This window comes from Phoca vitulina, unplaced genomic scaffold (genome assembly GCF_004348235.1).
Source record: "Phoca vitulina isolate PV1807 unplaced genomic scaffold, GSC_HSeal_1.0 scaffold3, whole genome shotgun sequence".
NCBI classification, from domain to species: Eukaryota; Metazoa; Chordata; class Mammalia; order Carnivora; family Phocidae; genus Phoca; species Phoca vitulina.
Window position 1 is genome coordinate 86,020,488 of NW_022589706.1, and position 17,178 is coordinate 86,037,665.

The window sequence follows — 17,178 nt, forward strand, 5'->3', positions numbered from 1 at the left end:
CCCTTTCCTGCTGTCTCTTTTCAGCTACGTCCTTATGTCTCTTCCAGATCCAACACTAACCTGTTTTCTGAATGAAATCAATGTAACTAGTAAAGTGTAAAATGCTGGGCCATTATAGTGATGATCTTTGTTCTGCCATTGCTGACATCCGAATTTACTGATATTGATATAATAAGCCATTTTGTGTTTTCATTTGTATAAACCAAATGTGTGGCTTAGCTTATTGATTTTGTAATCAAGATATAGTTTACTGAAGTGTTTATAAAATGAACTTGTAAACACACGTTCTTTACTCATTCATTAATCCAACAGGCATCCCTTATGTAGCCTGCCCTTTGCTGAGGTCTACAGAAAATTTAATCTGGAGGGAGTGGTATGTGAACATGGCATAGGAGTGAAGATTGGCTACTGAGGCAGTTTACTCAAGAAGTTAGAAGGAGACTATGTGAATTAAGAGAAAAAGGAAAATAAACTAAAAATATGATGATGGTCTTTTTTTTTAATAACGAGGGAATATATAGTGGAAAACTGAGATTAAAAAAGATACTGGAGAAAAAATATACAAACTTAAGGATTAGGAAACAGAATAAAAACAGACTCTTCACACGATTTCACGTACAATACCTAATTTAACCCTCAAATAATTTTGTTATAAATTAGTATTATCCTCATTTTACAAATTAGAGTATTCAAATTCAGTTAGGGTTAAAGTATTTCCCCGTCTTATGCTTAAATATTCACTAGAAGCAGGACTACATCTCAGTTTTCTTTGTCTGTTATTTATTCCAAGTCCTCAGGGATGATGTCGAGGGCACAGGTGAACAGAGTAGTTGTTATTTTTGGTGTTGTTGTTTTTGTTTGTTTGTTTTAGATTTATTTATTTATTTGAGAGTTTGAGAGAAAGAGAGAGAGCGCTCAGGCACGAGAGCGCATGAGTGGGAAGGGCAGAGAGAGTCTCCAGCAGACTCCCCCCTCACCCTGAATGAGGAACCCAACAAAGTGCTTGGTTTCACAGACCCTGAGATCATGACCTAAGCAGAAATGAAGAGTCACTTGTTGTGATGAGCACTGGGTGTTATATGCAACTAATTAATCGTTGAACACTAGTATATATATAAAACTCATTAATACCACCTGGGAAAAAAAAAGAAATCAAGAGTCAGACGCTTAACCGACTGTGCCACCCAGGCGCCCCAAGAAGAGTTTTTAATAGAAGAAGCCATCTCTTTTTCTAAGGGAGGATGGGAAGACATTTTCTGCATGACAAAATGCAGGGAGTTAAGGATGTGTAGATACAAGAGTGGTGTGGGAATGCGCTAGAGTATTATGGGGAACTAGAAGATCTAGAATGTCTCCTCTCCAAAAAGGAGAGTAGAAAACTTTTTGAGCAATTGGAGACAGGTTGTGCCTGAAAACTATAACTGCGGAGTGGATAGGTCAAGTTTGCTGATGCCGCACCTCTATTTAGGAATGCTCTGTAGAATTCTACCATGCACACATTCATGCCTACCCACTGCGGCTAAACCCACCTCTCAACTGCATAGTCCACTTTAAATTCTTTAGCTTCTCTGATTTTATTTTCCCTCATAAAATCAAAGTGAAATTTGTAGATCAGTTCTTGTCATCCCCCTTTTATAGCAGAAAAAACTGAAGTTTTAAGATACTAATTATAATCACATCTCCCTCAGTCTTGTTGTCCTGGAAGATGCATTTTTATCTCTTACACAAGAATAGTTCCTCCGACCACATAACAGACCCTATGATGTCTGGTCTTCTCTATGATTTTTTTTTTCCTTCAGTTTCCCCCCCACCCCCCAGCTTTTCCTTTGACCCTGGTCCTTTCCATCAGTATAGAAATATGATCGGTCTTACCTCTTATATATTAAAGAAAAATGCCTTTCCTCCATCTGTTGCTTCTATTTCAAGTTCTAAGTCTCTCTGTCTGTTAATGGGTATCCAAAGAGTGGTTGAGAATATCTGACTTATTAACTGTGGGATCTCAGGCACCTTACTTAATCTTTAAAGGTCTCAGTTTTATCACTTTAAAGTGAGGATAACAATACTTTTTAAATAGATTTTAATGATTAATGGCTTAGTTACTACAGAGCACTTGGTACAGAGCCTGACACATGGCAAGCACTCAAAAGACTAAATAATTATAATAATAATAATTATTACACTAATTCACAGATAAGCTTCTTAGAAGTACAATCTATACATGCCCTCTCCAATTCTTTATCTCCTATTTACTCTTTAATTTAATGAACTTTACCTAAAGGCTACACTAAATTTCTTCTTGCTAATGTTGCCAATGTCTTTTAAATTAAAGTAATTCACTGGACCTTTTCATATTCTTTATCTTGATCTTTCTACAGCATGGAGGCCCGTGAATGCTTCTTCTTTTGAAACAAGTTTTCTACCGTGGTTTCTGTAACACTGTTTTGTTTTTAAATCTTCCTATTTCTCTAGTCACTCAAGGGCCCTGTTTTTGAGTCCTCTTTCCTCCTCTCTCTGCCTAAGAGTTCAAATGCCCTGCAAGTCTCTTCCTGAACCTTTGCTTTCGTAGCCTTGTATGTTCTCTTTATCTAAACGTGGAACTTCAACTCTTCCTGTGCACTGATGACGTCTGAATTTTTGCTCTATAAATTCTGTACCCCGTCATCTCTGAAACATTTCCACTTGGATGTCCTATCGTCGCCTGAAATGTAACATGTCCATAATTAATAAAAGTACTTCCTTTCCTCACTTTGAAACATTCTCTTATAATTGTATCTCCTTACATTTTCAGAATCCTGGATATAACTGCAGACTCCGCTCTCATACCCCATTAGCCGCCAAGTTCTGCAGACGATCCCTTCCACGTATCCCCCTCTTCATCCACTCCTTCCTTTCCATCCTACCCAAGTACAGGGCTCTGGCTTCTTCCCTTTAACCTTCTAGTTTCTCTCCACTTCCAGGCTCACTCTCTGTCAGTTTACCCTCCACACTGCTTGCAGAGTGATCTTTTCACTAAAACTTTAAATTATTTTCGTAGCATAGAGGGAAGGAAAAAAAAAAAAAAAACAAACTCTAAGTACTAAGCCTCACCCAGAGGCCTCTGATTGCCGAAGCCCACCGGCCACTCAGAAGTCGACGGCCCTATTCACTTCTCCAGTTCTGTCTCTTCGCTGCTGCAGCGTCCTCTGCCGGGCGCTGCCAGCCTCTTTCCTTTCTATCTAGCTCTCTCCTGCTATTTTTCACGCTTAACTCAAGACTTTCCTTCTCTCTAACTCTAAAGAAATGGAACTGAAGAGGTTGTAAGTGAAAAGAACATGTTGTAAACACACACACACACATATACAGTATGTATATTATATAAATACTGTCATCTTATTTTTGTAAAAAGCAGAAGAAAAGCCTAAGTGTCAGAAAGGAAAGACACTAAAATTAATGCTCTTTTCCTCTGGGGTCTAGAAATGAACTGATGTGGGGTTGGAGTGGTCTTAAAATAGTTACCTTGAATAATTTGTATAATTTCACCTTTTGGTGTTCTTTGGGGTATTTTTTCTGTAATAAAAACATAAAAAAAAAAAAAAGGGTTTCCCAATCTCAGGGTTTCAAAGGAGAGAGCGGTGGGGGGATGGGTTAGCCTGGTGATGGGTATTAAGGAGGGCACGTGTGGCAATGAGCACTGGGTGTTATACGCAAACAATGAATCATGGAACACTACATCAAAAACTAATGATGTAATGTATGGTGACTATCATAACATAATAAAAATAAAATAAAATTAAAATAAAATAAAAAAGGGTTTCCTTCTCTAGAAAGCCTCTCGTATCCTACCAATATTGCAATACAATTTAGATGTCTCTCCTTCTTACTCAAATCACACCTTGTGCATACAGCCATTGCAAAATTCAATTATTTTCCAATTGAAATACCTATTTTCGTTCTCACATTAGACTATATAATTCTGAGAAAAAATAATATCTTAAGCACCCCGGCAACTAGTTGACAACCTGGCACACCATAGCCATGCAATATGTGTTTGGAAGGTTAAGGATTCACAAACAAGGCTGTTGCTTTTTCTATTGCATCATATTGTTTTTTCCCCCATCTCTCTCTCTCCCTCTGTCTCTCTCTCTCTCCCTTTCTTTCTCTCTCTCTACTATACATACATATGTATTATGTGTATATATATACATATATATAGATATATAGATATAGATAGAGATATATGGAATGTTTTAGTGTTATATGCATACTAAATACTTCTGAAGGGTGTTCACACATTGACTGGAGAATCCGGCCCTATATTACTATTAAACTACTATGTTACCTTATTTAAATTAATTGGGCCTCATTTTCCATATCTATCAAATAAGAAGATTAGATCAGCTACTTTTTAGTTACTTGGGAAACTCGAAACTTTTAAATTTCTTACAGCACTTTATTGTTTGATTAACAACCTTTCAGGTAATCCTAAATAATATAAAGATATATGAAATGATAGGAGGATGTGTGTTCTTTGGGGTAGATTCACCATATTTTCACATTTATTTTACCTTTTCTTTTCCATTTACTGACACATTAGTGTCATTTTCCAATAAGAGTATAACACCTTATTTATATATAATGGCAACATCATAAATTGCTTGATCTATTGAAAACAATAAACTAAACATGCTACACAAGAAACTAGTGCCTTTCATTGGTATTAGCTCCTTCAAGATGACAGGCGATCTCGGGAGGCCAGAGAATTCTTAGTTGTATGAGTTTGTGACTAATAGGTGGTTTGATGTGACAAGAGCTGGCTGTCTTGGGAAATTGAACTATCTTTATGCTCAATACCCTTTGTGTCTCATTCTTTGTAGGTTATTGTTGGAGGCCTGTGGGGACCTCTTTTACAGTTTGCATTCACAGACAATACGAGATCAGCAAGAACTCTGTAGTTTTACTGTCATTATTGATCTGCTGCCATTCCATTCAGTAGCTAATTTGCTTGTTAGCAGTTATTTTAAAAGCTATTTCTATTTTTTTAGCCTGATATATGCTATGTACCAAATTTTATTTTATTTTATTTTATTTTTGCTGAATTAAAGAAAAATGGTATAACTTAGCACCAAAAGACTGTACTTTATGCTAAATGTTTGTGATTTGTAGTTTGTGGATAATTATTTCAAAATTACAAGTATATTATTGTGGATTTGATATCTTGGATATAAGCAACATATAAGTTCAAAGAAAATAAAGGGGAATAGTATATTCATAAGAAAATATCATTTGTAAAACATCCGTTAGCCTATAAAATTTAGATACAAATAGTAAGAAGGGTGATGTATTAGGAATTCATGAACACTGCTCCTAAAGTTGGGATTTATTTGAAGTCGAACACTCAATAAACGTGTGGGTTGATTGATTCCCTGTTCTGAAGGTGACCATAATACACCCTTCTTTTTCATACCAATTGTTGAAGGAAAGAAAAAAAGCCTCTTTCTGCTTCTCTGGAAAAAGATCTGCTTCCACTCTCTGAAGCCAATTTCCGACACGTATTTATCTGAAATGACTTCCTCATAAGCTGAGTGTGCCTATGTGTGTGTCCCCCCACCAACACAATACCTCAATAGGGAGAATCCATAGCTCTGGGAAAAACTAATAGAACGCAAGGAAAAAACAAACAAGTCAGCAGTTTAGCATAATATGGTATTTCCCCCAACTTAAATATGCCAAATTATTAAAATATATTTGGGATTGTTTTAATTGAGTAGCTGATGTGTAGGTATATATGATGTACATGTATGTACATATATACATATATGTTGTTGCTAAAAATGAAGAAACTGAAAAGCCAGATAGAAAACAACACGGGAGCTGAAGTTAATGCTGCCCTCTGCTGGTGGGGCAGGGATAGGAAGGTTATCTTCTTTAGAAATATAAAGGCTTGGATTTTTATCCCAAGGCAATGAAAGGAGCCCCGCGTGTAGGGTCATCACAGCATTACAGAATGTAACTGAAACTCCTGCATAAAATGTGGAGCATCAAGTAATCACAAAGACACCGAAAGGGAAGGCTAGTGAAAAAAAAATCTGACTACCATAGAGTAAATTATAACAGATTTACAGTGGCAAGAAAAACTTCTGCCATGAGAAGTTACTGGGCGCATACTCACATATTCTAAACTAAGAAATGAATAGTAACAGTAACAACAAAAATGGTCTTCAGGTAGAGACTCCTAGCAGAAGCTAATGTAATACTGTTATGGAGATGACTTGCACAGTTTAGGATATAAGGGATTATCTGAAGAAAATGGAGACAGTATGACAACAAAATTTGGTTGGGGAGGAGAAGGAAACAGAGCTTCTAGAAATATAAAAATTATTCAATGAACTAGAAATACCACTGGGAGTGTTTAAAAAGAGATCAGTATATGGGGCACCTGGGTAGCTCAGTCGTTAAGCTTCTGCCTTCCTCTCAGGTCATGACCTCAGGGTCCTCGGATGGAGCCCTGTGTTGGGCTCCCTGCTCCACCAGAAGCCTGCTTCTCCCTCTCCCACTCCCCCTACTTGTGTCCCCCCTCTCGCTGTGTCTCTCTCTGTCAAATAAATAAAATCTTAAAAAAAAAAAAGAGAGAGAGAGATCAGTATCATCTGGAGAAGGAATTATGAAAGTGAACAGAGGAAATTGCTGACATTGTAGCATGAAGAAAGAGATCGAAAATATCAAAGAGGGTAAGAGCAGAAAGGCTTTATAAAAGGGGATAAAAAAAGGATACTACTTGAACAGTTACTATCAGAAAAGAAAGTAACAGTGAAAGGGAAGAGACAATACTTGAAAATTTTCCTAAATTTATGACAGATATCAGATTCATCAGAATCGTCAGATTTAAGGAAGATGGTGAGACTATAATTGCATAAATATAAACAAATTCATGTCAACATATATCATTCATTTGAAGAACATAAAAAGCAATGAGGAGTAGAGGAAAGAGAGATAACCTACAAAGAAAATGGGGCATAAAAAGCATTTGTGAATAAAGATACTAGGGATTAATATAAATGGATATTGATTATCCAAGATAATGAGACTAATGACTATAAAATATTAATAAAATACTATAAATCAATAATATGTAAAATGAGTGAGTTACTGGAGATATAGCACACTGAGATCCTTGTGCTAATCCAAAGATTTATAGCACTGATCAAAGTTAAGCTTTGCTAAGCCAAGCATTCATATTTAAAGTATAGGGGAAACTTCTAAAAATAAAAATACAAGTAGAGTAAATAAAAGGATATCAGGATAATTGATTGTTTAGAAGATAATCATGAGACATAAAAAAGATTTGTGAGTGAAAATGCTTATTAGGTAGAAAGCCCACAATCATATGGTGGGATTTATTCCAAATTTATCGATAATCATAATAATTGTGAAAAGAATAAATATCTTAAAAGTGATTCTCAGATAGGAAGACAAAAGTTACATGCAGTCATATGATATAAAGTGCTGATGATAAGGGGAAGGAAAAATATAGCAGGCAAATATTAACCAACAAAAAACCTGATACAGTGAGATTAATATCATTCTACTGTGAGGAATTTATTTGTTTATGAGCAAGAAAACCTCTAAAGTTCCAGAAATAAATCTTACATACATATGTACATACATAAATATACATATATATGTGTGGTAAAATATTTACTTGGAAAATTACGAAGCTTTATCTTCTTATTCCATAAACAAAATTCAACTTTCAACTCCAAAAAATTGGAGATTTAAATATAAAAAGCAAAATTTGCAAACTATTAGCAAAAACTATAGACAATGTCTTTATCAATTTATTATAAAATTAAGATAATATGATATTGGCTTAGATAGAGACAAAAACTTAATGGAACAGAGCCTTGACACTAACTTGTGTATATGTCAACATGGTAGAAGGAACATTAAAAATAAATGGAGAAGGGGGCACCTGGGTGGCTCAGATGGTTAGGCTTCTGCCTTTGGCTCACGTCATGATCCCAGGGTCCTGGGATCGAGTCCCGCATCGGGCTCCCTGCTCAGCGGGGAGCCTGCTTCTCCCTCTGCCTCTCTTTCTGTCTCTGATGAATAAATAAAATCTTTAAAAAATAAAAAAAATATTAAAAAAAAATAAATGGAGAAGGAACATTAAAAATAAATGGAGAATGGACTAAAAAAATTACACTTCAATTATTTAATCGCATGGTAAAAGATAAAATTAGATACCTACATCGTGTCACTCAAAACATTATTTTCAGATGCATAAAATACCTAAAGCAAAAGCAAAATTTAGAAGTGTTTAGAAGAATGAAACAAACATAATAAAGACTTCAGAGTAGGGAAGAACTTCTTTCAAAAAGACAGGAATGTACAAACTATGAAAGAGAAGATTAATGTAATTTGCCACCTTAAGAATCCAGGTGTCCATTGACAGATGAATGGAGACAGAGAGGTGCTATATACATACAATGGAATATTTCTCAGCCATCAGAAAGAATGAAATCTTACCATTTGCAACGATGTGGATGGAACTAGAGTGTATTAGCGAAATAAGTCAGAGAAAGACAAATACCATATGATCTCACTCATATGCGGAATTTAAGAAACAAAACAGATGAACATGGGGGAAGGGAAGGAAAAATAAAATAAGAAGAAAATAGAGAGGGAGGCAAACCATAAAAGTTGCTGAACTATAGAGAAAAAACTGAGGGGTGCTGGAGGGGAAGATGGTGGGGGATGGGATAATTGGGTGATGGGCATTAAGGAGGGCACTTGATGTAAAGAGCACTGGGTGTTATATGCGACTGATGAATCGCTACACTCTACCCTGAAATTAATAATACAGTATATGTTAATTAAATTGAATTTAAATGAAGAATTTTTAAAAAGACACAAAGTATGAACTGTGAAAGAGAAGATTAAGGTAATTTGCCACCTTAAAAGTAAAACCTTTCATAAAAGAACAGGTGACACAAAGTGAAAATCTGTAGATTGGAAAGTGATATCTGCAACCCGTAAAAGTTATAAAGAATTTGTGTTCTGAATAGTCACAGAACTTCTACAATTAAGGAAGAGTTGAACAACTCATAGAGAATATGAGGATATGAACAGGAAACTCAGGCAGGAGGAAATCAAGTGGACAACAGGATAAAAAATATATTCAATCTTAATTATAACCAAATCAATTAATATGAAAACAATAACATAAAGTTTCATACCTCTCAGATCAGAAAAACTAAGTCTGCTAATGCTAAGTGTTGCTAAGGTGAGGAAATGTGGACTCAGAACTCAAATTATTGCATTGACTTTAGACAACAATTAAGAAACATCTTCACAGTCAAGAAAATAAATCTTGCTCCAACTGTGTGTGTGTGTGTGTGTAGCAAAAAGTCTTTTCAAGTACACATTTTGTGATATGTTAAATAATGTATACAAACTTAACGGCATGCTCAGTAAAGAGCCGCAACTGATCATTTTAGAAGGTGGCATGTTCCTCTTAAAGAAATGTTTTAGATAAATAACCACAATTGCTGGAAAGAAACATTTGCATAATGGGGTTCTCATTTTAGAACAGAGTCTATCTGTTACAGCTACATTAAATCAGCCCTAATTACAAAGCTTAGTAAATTTCCATGACTGTAAGAATAGTTTCTAAAAAGTTCTTTTAGGAAATCTTTTTTTTTTTTTTTTTTCCCTCCCTCTGGGCTTTCAAATATGTCCAGCTCACTGTTTGGAAGAATAAAAAGGAACATAAATTTCACTTATCTCTATTAATTCTTGAAACCATTCTATTTCTTTAATTTATTTCTCTTTCAAACTAGGGAGGATCTATTTAAAAAAACAACTAGGAAGGGTACCTGGCTGACCTCCATCAATAGAGCATGTGATTCTTGATCTCAGGGTCATGAGTTCAAGCCCCACATTGGGCAGGAAGCCTACTTAAAAAATAAAAAATAAAAATAAACAAACAACTAGGGGTTTTAGTAAAACATAAGATAAAATTGAGCAAACAATGTAAAAAATGCTAAGTTATATTAAATATTTAGAGTCCAGATTAATTTTTAAATTTTCCTAGGTGAGACTTAAAATACCTCAAAATGTTGACTGTGGGTCCGTTTCTGGGTCAGATTAAAAGACCAGAGACCTTATTGGAAATTGTGTGTGAGAGTCTGCCAGGACTCAGATACTCTGCAGCATTTAAACTAGGTTATTCATATTCCTAGAGGTTCAGAAAGACTTTTAGGTGTTAGAAGGGCACAGATAGTATTGAAGGAGTCAACTTTTAAAAAGCTTCCCCTTCCAAATTCATTTTTTTTCTAAAACTATTCTGTTGTAGAACAAGCCTGAAATTGAAGCATTTTAAAAGTTCTCCTTTCTTACATTTTCTTTAGTTACCCCTTTCATAGTCTACAAAGAAAGACATACCTCCCATCCATCCTGAATCATAAGAAGATACATTGGCAAGATACGTGGAAGAAACCAATAAGGATTTAGGTATCTGGCAGAGCCTTCTTTATTCAAGGCATGAAAAAAAAAAAAAAAAAAACACAGTAAAACTTAAATTGTCTTTCTGTATCTTATATCTGTTAAGTCTAAGTTGTGGCATTCGACACAGGGTGTCTGGGTTCACCTTAGGAAATGCTGAACTAGATACTTTGTGCAGGTATTTTTTTTTTTTTTAAAGATTTATTTATTTATTTGAGAGAGCGAGAATGAGAGAGAGAAAGATTACATGAGAGGGGGGAGGGTTAGAGGGAGAAGCAGACTCCTCGCCAAGCAGGGAGCCCGATGCGGGACTCGATCCAGGGACTCCAGGATCATGACCTGAGCCGAAGGCAGTTGCTTAACCAACTGAGCCACCCAGGCGCCCCACTTTGTGCACATATTTTATACAGCAGTAATGGTCTCACCGCTTCCATCCCTCAATGTGGTAAAAGAATGCAGATTTCCTGAGAGAATATTCTGAGGACAAGAGAGAACTTCAGTAAGAAATATTACCCGTCATATCTGTTGACCTATATCTATCTGTTTATATCTGTCTACCTATCCTCTATCTGCCTATCTACCCTCTCTCTCTCTCTATCACTCTATCTCTCTATCAACCTGTCATCATCTATCTAGTTTCACTTTTATAGATGCAAGCACTGAGAAATCTAATGCACATAAATAAGTAAATAGAGTAATTGCAATTAAAAGGGTCTTTAATAAAATGATGAATAGCTGTGATGTTAGCTTGCATCTTAGTCTTATTTCAATCTCGGGGAAATTTTGATATTTTACCAAACTGATAAAGAATAAAAAAGAAAAGAACCAAGGTTAAGAACAATAAAGACACAATTCCTACAAAATAATATACTTTAAAAAACTTCATACATACATTTGATAATTTGAATGAAATGGCCAAATTCTTCAAAAAATACAAATTACTAAAAAACTTTAGAAAAGCAGGAATTATAAATATTTATGACTACTAGTAAAAGTAATTAAAAGACTTCTATTCCTAGTTCAGTAAAAAATTTCAAATCATGAATTAATGTTGAATTTTATTAATGCTTTCTCTGCTTTTTTCCAATCATATGGTTATGTTTATTTTCTCTCCCTCTTAATGTGGTTGTCAGAACTGGGATGAGTCTGAGATTTTACCCTACTTGCAAACTAACAAGTTAGGCTGCCTTGGCTTTATGGATGCGGTGGAAAACATGTATGTATGTGTATATACACAAATATGTATATGTGTATCTCTCTCTCTCTCTACATATATATATATGTATATATATACATATATACATATATATATCTTTAGTTTAATTTTTTTTTTAATTTTATTTATTTGTCAGAGGGAGAGAGCACAAGCAGGGGGAGTATCAGGCAGAGGGAGAAGCAGGCTCCCCGCTGAGCAAGGAGCCTGATATGGGACTTGATCCCAGGATTCTGGGACCATGAACTGAGCTGAAGGCAGATGCTTAACTGACTGAGCCACCAAGGCGTCCCTCTTTAGTTTAATTTTTAACACAAAGTAAAAGTCTAAAATTTAATACTATTGCTACTTTCTTCTGGAAAAGTATAAGAAATTCAGAATGCTTAAATTCTAATTATCTTCTGTGTTTTATGTTACTGTTGACCAGTATTTGGCTTTCATCTGGTTTTTAATGCTACCCAAATTTAGAATTTTTGTTATATATTTATGTTATATTTAACCACTTGGTTATTAATTTCATGTTTTTGCCTTGTTTCTTAACATCATAGTTCTTACTTTTGGATCCAATCATGCCTTCCTAAAATATTTCTTTTTGTTAAGGGTAACTCAATTTTCTCTCTCAGAGAATGTCTTTATTTCTCTTTTTCAAAAGTGGTGATTTCACTAAGTATAAAAAGTCTAAGTTGACAAGTATTTTCCCTCAGCATTTTGAAGGTAGAAATTTTCTGCCAGGCTCATGGTAGTTTTTTGTATTCTTTTTCTCTCAGGAAGCTTGTAAGATCTTCTCTTTGCAAAGGCATGGAGAGGTGTTCTGCCATTTTACTCTAACGTGCCATTTATTAAAATCTAACTTTTTCAGCATGAGCATTCATCTGAATATTGATCAACTCACCTATTATAATTTTCAATGCTTTCTTTCTCACATTTTCTGTTTTTCTTTCTGGTATTCCTACTAGACGAATTTTAGACTTAACCATTCTTTCTTTTTCGCATTCGATTACTCCTTAAGATTTCCAACTATTCATCTCTTTGTGCTACATTCTGGGTATATTCTTCAGACCTATCTTCTGTTTTACCAATCATAACTTCAACTTTCAATATGCGGCTTAGCAAAGGCATTTAGGTGTTAATTTTAAAAATAAACTCAACTTAATTTTTTTGAAACTTTATTGGTTTCTTTTCCAATTTGCCTATACTTTTCAAAAATTATGCCATATAATTTTGATCATTATTTTTTCTTTTTAAAAAATTTTTTAATTTAAATTCATTTAGCCAACATATAGTATTAGTTTCAGATGTAGAGATAATTTTTTTTAAGATTTTATTTATTTTTTTTGTCAGAGAGAGAGAACACAAGCATGGGAATTGGCAGGTGGAGGGAGAAGCAGGATCCCCAATGAGGAAGGAGCCCAATTTGAGACTCAATCCCAGGACCCCAGGATCCCCATGACCTGAGCTAAAGGCAGATGCTTAACTGACTGAGTCACCCAGATGTCCCTCAGATGTAGAGATCATTTTAAATATACTTATTGTAAAGTATCTATGAAATTATTATATAATCAGAATTTCTTGGTCTTCTAAATGCCGACTTGTATTTTTTAGCCCTTGGTCATAGTGGAAGCAAAAGAGAAAAACTTGCTTTGTGCGCCAAAAAGAGTAAGTTCTTATTTATTTATTTATTAGAAGCTTTAGTCCTACTTAAATCTATACCTTTGTTGTGAGATAACAGTGTAAATTTTTAAATGTTCATCTGTATAATAATCCCTTATTGTTGTGTATTTAAATTATAATCATAAACAGATTGACTTTCTAATCCTATTATTCTCGACTTCAGGAAGGGCTTTTGAGTGTAAATTCATTTTCAGTACTTCTATGGAAACAGAGAGGGAAGGAGAGAGAGCTCTACATTATTGAATTAAATTTTTTTCCATGTACAATGTATCTTGGGGAGTTATTCATACCTACATTTAGAACTTTATTCCATACCTTTAAACTATTGTGTATGTCTTTATTCATTTGACTATGCTATTAGTGTGTATTTAATTGTTCTCTAGTCACAGTATACATGATTTAGTACAAAATTTTTTGTATAAATGATTTGTACCTAATTTTTTTTGTGTGTTTCTATTAGGTGTATTTCTGAAAGAGAAATTACTGAGCTTACGACTTTGTGCATTTTACATTTGATAATATGAAATTGTTCCAAATTTTGAATACAGAAAAGAATAAGGGACTCTGGATGACTGTCTTGAAGAATTAGAGCTAATACAACAATTGAAAATAGCTGCCTCGGTGACCAGGGCTCTTGCACTTAGCCACAGCATGCTTGATCCTGCTCTTACGCAGATACTAGTGGGAGCTTTGCCTGTGTACAAAGCAGAGGAGCATATTTTCAAATTACTGTGAAGAGTTTGGGTGTTGTACGACAAGATAAAGTGGTATCAAATTGTTTATTGCAGAATGTCCTCTCCAGGATTTTAGCCAAAGTCTTCACACTTCAGGTAACTTCTTGAGCTTGCCATGAGAAGAGGAGTTTCTTTCCAGCTGGGTGCTGATTTTTATGGTTGCTACGGACAGTTGAAAATCATGTTTTGTTTTAGGACTTCTCTACTAAATAGCACATCCTCGAGTTTTTCTGTTTTTCTTTTTCCTCTCCTATCTTGGGATTAAATAGAGTTAGATATCTTTTAAATACATTTCTTCTTTTATAAAATACATCTTTGGTTACATAGCATTATGATATTCTTGTAAAAAATGCATACATTTTAGGGATGCCTGGGTGGCTCAGTTGTTAAGCGTCTGCCTTTGGCTCAGGTCATGATCCCAGGGTCCTGGGATCTAGCCCCGCATCAAGCCCCGCATGGGGCTCCTTGCTCAGTGGGGAGCCTGTTTCTCCCTCTGCCTGCCGTTCCCCCTGCTTGTGCTCTCTCTCTCTCTCTGACAAATAAGTAAATAAAATCTTTTAAAAAATGCATACATTTTAATATTTAACTCAATTTTTTTGCTTTCATATCTCTTAATTCTATATATTTTTTCTTGCCTTTTTTCTTTTCTTAAATGCCCATCTAACTGATCAAGGGCATCTTCAGTCAATGGTAGAGGAGAAAAGGACAGAGTAGAGTTTTTAATCTGCTACTTGGTGACTTACAGACTCAGTTTCATGGAGCTGACATTTCCTCTCTCTCAAGTCTTAGAGATTCATGCCAGTCTGATTAAACTGAGTGTGGAGATACTTTTTGTTCAGACCAACGCAGAAAAGCAACAGTTAAATATAATGGTGTTCTTAATGTCAAACTTACTGAAGGTATTGCTTGCCTCCCACATTATCTATCTGGGAAAAGGCTACCAGTGCCCATGAGAGACAAATAGGTCTAGACTAGACTCACTGGATGAGGGATGCTATTATACCCATATTAACTGATATCCTTGGGGAGATGACTGTTGGGACACTTACAACATTCCACATCGAACCATGCAAGGCAAGAAGCTGTCAGAGGGAAAACATTTATTTTATCTGACTCCTTTGTCTATCATGATGGTTCACTATCTCTCTGTTATAAAATTGTCAACATTCCCATGCTCACTTCTAAGAATGCCTTTTGGTATTTATTCTTTAATTAAGTTAAACAATAATTTAATTTTCAGAGTTGACAGTTTTGTATCTCTGAATAATAGGAGATACACTGGGATGGTTCAGAATCAGGATTAGCAAATACTTGATTCTAACTTTTAATATATTGATTGTACTATTGATTGATTTACCAAAAACATTCATATTTCAAGCCTAGCACTGGACTAGGCATTTTCAGTTTTAATTGTATTTCTCTAATGACTAATGATACTGAATATCTTATCATGTAGTTACTTGTCATTTATACATTATCTTTGGTGATGAGCCTGTTCAAATCTTTTGCCTACTTTTTTTCTTGAGTTGTTTGTTTTCTTAGTATTGAGTTTTAAGAATCTATATCCTGGAGACAAGTCTTTATTAGATTTTGTAAATATTTTGTCCCAGTCTGTAGCTTGTCTTTTCATTTGTTGAAGGGATATCTTTCAAAAAGCAGACATTCTTAATTTTGAAGTCAAATTTGTCACTTTGTTCTTTTATGGATCATGTTCTTAGTGTAGTATTTAAGAAATTTGCTAACCCAATGTAATAAAGACCTAATTCTCTCTTTTCTTCTAGAAATTTTATAGATTTAAGCTTAAGTTTTACATTTAGATCTATGATACATTTTGATATAATAAGAACAAAATTCTTGATATTTACCTAAATTGCTATCATTTCTCGTGATTTGATCTTTTATGTGTAAATACAGTGTCCAGCTGGCATCACTGTCTTTTTGCCTGAATGACTCCTTTAAATTTTCTTATAAAGCATTATGTCTGCCGGTGATAAATGTACCATCATTTGTATGTTTGAATAAATCTTTATTTTGCTTTCGTTTTTGAAAGACATTTTCACTATGTACAGAATTCTGGGTTGATAGTTTTGTTTTGTTTTTTTTCTTTGATTATTTTAAAGATATTGCTCCATGACTTTTATTTATTTTTTTTAAATATGGAACACTTCATGAATTTGCATATAATCCTTGTGCAGGAGCCATGTTAATCTTCTCTATGTTATTCCAATTTTAGTATATGTGCTGCTGAAGCGAGCACACTCCATGACTTTTAATGTGCACTGTTACTAACGAGAAACGTGCAGTCATCCTTATCTTTGCTCCCCTGTACATAACGCATCTTTTTTTCTTTGGTTGTACAAGGTGCTTTTATCTTGTTTTATGTTTTTATATATATTTAAATAAAATAATATAACACATATTTATTTTTGTTCTTTCAAAAAGGTTTTTGTATTGTCCAAGGCTAGGCAGCCTTGAAAAAATATATATGTATATATATTTTCCTCATGGAATGGGAATCAGGTCAAATTCATAGAATGTTACTTGGTTTACTTTATTTTATTTCAAATATTTTACATATTTATTTGAGAGAGAGAGACAGATAGTGAGAGAGCACAAGTGGGGAGGAAAGGGCTTGATCCCAGGACCCTGAGATCATGAACTGAGCCAAAGGCAGCCACTTAACCAACTAAGCCACCCAGGTTCCTGGTCCATTGCATTTTAGAAGGGTATACAAATAAAATAAGGTGCATTAATTCAGTGAGATGGGAAAAAAATGCATAGTATACAAATCACCTTTAAAATATTTTTCTTTAAAATAATAAAAAAATAAAATGTTTTTCTTTGATTAAGAATCATGTTTGCTTGCTTTTTATACTTCCATGAAAAATAATAGAATGAGCTTTGTTAATTTACCAAAGAGTCTCTAGGTGAAAAATATTGTGATTAAATGTCTTTGGATTTCTGCTTTGAGTGGAAGAGTGAAAAGAGTCTGAACAAATTTCCCTTTGTCAAGCTCCCCAAGTTGTGCTCGAAGAGATTCAGCTGCAAATGCAGACAATCCCTCTCCTTGCTTTGTAG

The 17,178-nt window shown here is 34.6% G+C and overlaps 1 non-coding gene across 1 annotated transcript; it reads right to left on the bottom strand.

Moving 5' to 3' along the window:
• Positions 1-16,250: 16,250 nt before the first annotated feature.
• LOC116630321 lies at positions 16,251-16,357 on the bottom strand. Its single transcript, XR_004298923.1, has one exon. It is a non-coding gene; the product is annotated as a U6 spliceosomal RNA (small nuclear RNA).
• Positions 16,358-17,178: the final 821 nt, after the last annotated feature.